Below are 3,434 nucleotides of genomic sequence, written 5' to 3'. Positions count from 1 at the left end.
CTTTCTTTCCACATCCATCCATCGATCCCCTTCCAGATCCCCCGTCTCCTCTCTGTCTCGCCCGATGGAGAGAGAGAGAGAGGGAGAGCTTGCCTCCTCCCTTCCAGATCCATTGCCGCCGCCACCTCCCTCTGGCGGAGCTCACCGCCGTTCATGGCCTCCCCCATGCCCTTCTCCTCTCGCCCATCCCCTTCCCTCACCACCCCAATTGAACTTATCAAGTGGAAATTCTTCTAAATCAAGCCGGGAGATACTGTTGGGTTCTCAACACTATCCCCTTCCCACTCCCCATAGTGACGGTCGACGGCCTCACCGCGGCGCAAAATCCACCACCACCGCGAAGTCAGCGAGGATGTTCCCGTGCCTGCCGCTGGTGTCCCCATCGCCGCCGCGGGCCCTCACCGCCGCGACGCCCATCTCTGGGTGGCAACTGCTATGGCCGTTGTCGTGATCGTTCATGTCGCTGCGCGTGGTGCGGTGCATGGCCAAGGAGCGGCGGGTGTGGATGGTGGCGAAGCAGATCCAACGGGAGCTGGCAGACATGCTGACCCACGACCCCGTCATACAGCGTGCCGTCCTCCCCGAGGCCGCCCTCGGCGCCGACCGCTACCTCTCCTCCCTCACCACCATCGCCGACGTCGAGCTCCCCAACGACTTCCAGGTCACGCCCGGACCCTCCCTCGAAACGATGCGGCTGCGCTGCAATCTAGGACGGTTGGTTGTGGGGGTGATGCTGAGCTCCTTGTCTCTGCACCGGTCTATGTCTGCAGGTGTGCAAGGTGTATGTGTCCGTGTTTGTGGACGAGAGGGGGAAGAAAGTGGCCATGGCCGGGCTCAAGGACAAGACCAAGTACGTCAAGAGCCAGATTGGCAAGCGGATGAAGTTGCGCCTCATGCCTCATCAAAGACGAGTCCATGGAGCGAGGAAGCAGGGTATGCTTGATTCTGTTTTTGTCTGGCATTAGCATGTTACAAAATGCAAGTTTGTTCCTCTGTTGCCAAAAACATACAGTACTCGTCTAGCTGCACCATCACCACGAGCTTTCATCGATTTTTCATCTTTCAGTAGTTCATAGTGAGACCTTATTCAGTATTCACCGTCTGCTATTTGCTACTACTGCCATCTTTGCTGCTGCAGAGCAGAGTTATCGACACCACATTTCTTTGAGCTAGTTTGCATCACCATTCGATACTGCCTACTGCGATCGTTGTAAAACGTAGTATGGAATATTTATCTTAACTGATCCTGTTTATCCTCCCTTGCAATTTGCACACTCTACGTGACAGCCGTTTGCTTCTCTGGTTACATTTTGTAGTGTATTTGCAGTTCAGTTTAGGTGAAAATTGGAATCATCATTTACATGTATGTGGATAACTTATATGTTTTGACGATATTAATTAGATGTGAACTTCTTGCTGTAGAGCTGGAAACTAGCTTAAAAGCTGGAAATGCTTCAGTTTTCTGCATAACTCAGTGCCTATAGAGTGGACATTTAAATCTGTTGTAGGATATGTATTATTACCACAAAGAATCATTACAGGGAGCATTTTTCACATTTTTCTCATATGTACCAGGACTCCAGGAGATCCTTGTCTAACCAGTTCACCTCTACAGATTCTTACTATATTGGACAAACTATAGGAGGAAAGGGAACAAAGAGAAGGAAATGCTGAAGAAGAAGATGGGGAAGTTTCAGATATAGCAGAAGAAGAAGATGGTGACTGGGAGGGAGATAAACCAGATGAGGTGGACATAATTTATGTAAAATAGCCCACTACTTCTTCTGAAAACTCGGTCACCATTCGTTCAACTTCAGAGCTCATCTGGTCTGTTCTTGCCCTGACCAAGTTGTTCAAGTATGTTAGGTTTGCAATAATATTTAGTATTGGTTTGGCTCTTGCAATGCATAGGCACAGCAGGATATACACCTGTGTGGTACTAAATGTTACGGAGAAGAAACAAAGATGGCAAGTAAAAAGAAATTGTTTATAACTTGAACACTAGCTGAATTTACAGCAAAACTAATTTGTAAAAGAAAACCTGGATTAGATCAACAATTCCTTAGCATATCAAACGTGCCACTTTGGAAATGTCAGCCTGTAGCACATAATATGTTATCTTATTGCTGTTGTGTCACTCTATCCTAGTAATTCTGCTGTGTCACTGTATCCCAGTAAAGCAAGATGCTTGTTATACTCATGTTTCTGATGATATTGGTGTACACTCAATGTGGTCATTTCTTCTAGTTCTGTTACTAGTTGCTGTGTACTCCTAGTGCTGTAGTTGCTGTGTAGTAATACAGAAATGTTAATGCTCAAATATGATGATGTGGCCTGCAGTGCACCTGCTTCGACCACGACCCGTCCGTCTTCATCGCCTTCGAGGACGACGAGGACACCGCAGGCGCCGTCAGCCTCGACGGCGGCTTCCACCACTACCACATTATCCTCACCTACCAGTTCCACGACGGCGTCTGGGCTGTCGAGTCTTTCTGCAGCTGCTGCCGCTGCTCCTTCCACTTTTTGGGTGGGACTCGTCAGATCGGCCTCCTCGTTTCCTATTTCAGGTAGTACATCCTTGCTCGAATCTACTATTTGATCCGCCTGCCATCTCCCACTCCGGCGCAGAACTGATGGGTTCTTCATGGATTCTGGAAACCTGCAAAAAATTGAATTTTCTAGGGGCAATCTCGGCCTATTTGCCACAATTTCTGCTTGTCCGATTGGCTCCGGCATTAATTACTGGGCCGAGATTTTAGTTTGCTGTCATCGTTGAGTCTTAGATCCCTATGCCCATTTATTGTTCTCTGTGGTGAATTACTTCTATGTTGTGTATCAAAATTTGAAGTAGATCTGAAGTCTGCATAGATTTGAAGTAGATCAGAAGTAGATCAGGTCATTTTTTTGAACTATGCATAGATTTACAACAATGAGCATAGGTGGTTATAGGTTGTTGTGATGATGAATATAAATGTTAAGAAGTGCTTATGCATGGCGGTATACCAAATACCATTGTTTTCGATGTTTTATCAACATGCCTTTGCTGAATCCTCGGTTTATATGTGTAAATTGTACATTGTCAGCTACTGAGTACTTTTTAGTTATTGAACAAACTCATACTGGTTAGTGTTGATCATATGCAAGTAAACTAGATACCCACAAGACTTAACTATTTCCCAAAGCTATAGTGATACATTCTGTACTACACTGCTAATGTTTATCCAAATTCGTTGTTTTATGTTCATGGTAACTAAATGTTGACATATTAGCTAATTGTGCACCTAAATATCACCCAGGTACAATGGATACAACAAGCTCATCCTCCTCAGTCCCTAGCTACTGCACGACTGCCGAAGTGCATACTCCCTCAAGTTCCTGGAGCATCTTGAACTCTTATTGTAGTAGCTGGTATGCTTGATGCGTGTATGTCCATC

The 3,434-nt window shown here is 46.3% G+C and overlaps 1 pseudogene; it reads left to right on the top strand.

Moving 5' to 3' along the window:
* The first annotated feature begins 352 nt into the window (after positions 1 to 352).
* Positions 353 to 1,983, top strand: LOC109746896 (probable ribosome-binding factor A, chloroplastic; annotated as a pseudogene).
* The last annotated feature ends 1,451 nt before the right edge of the window (positions 1,984 to 3,434 follow it).

This window comes from Aegilops tauschii, chromosome 7 (assembly GCF_002575655.3).
Source record: "Aegilops tauschii subsp. strangulata cultivar AL8/78 chromosome 7, Aet v6.0, whole genome shotgun sequence".
In the NCBI taxonomy this organism is placed as follows: domain Eukaryota; kingdom Viridiplantae; phylum Streptophyta; class Magnoliopsida; order Poales; family Poaceae; genus Aegilops; species Aegilops tauschii.
This window is presented reverse-complemented; position numbering and strand designations above follow the sequence as displayed.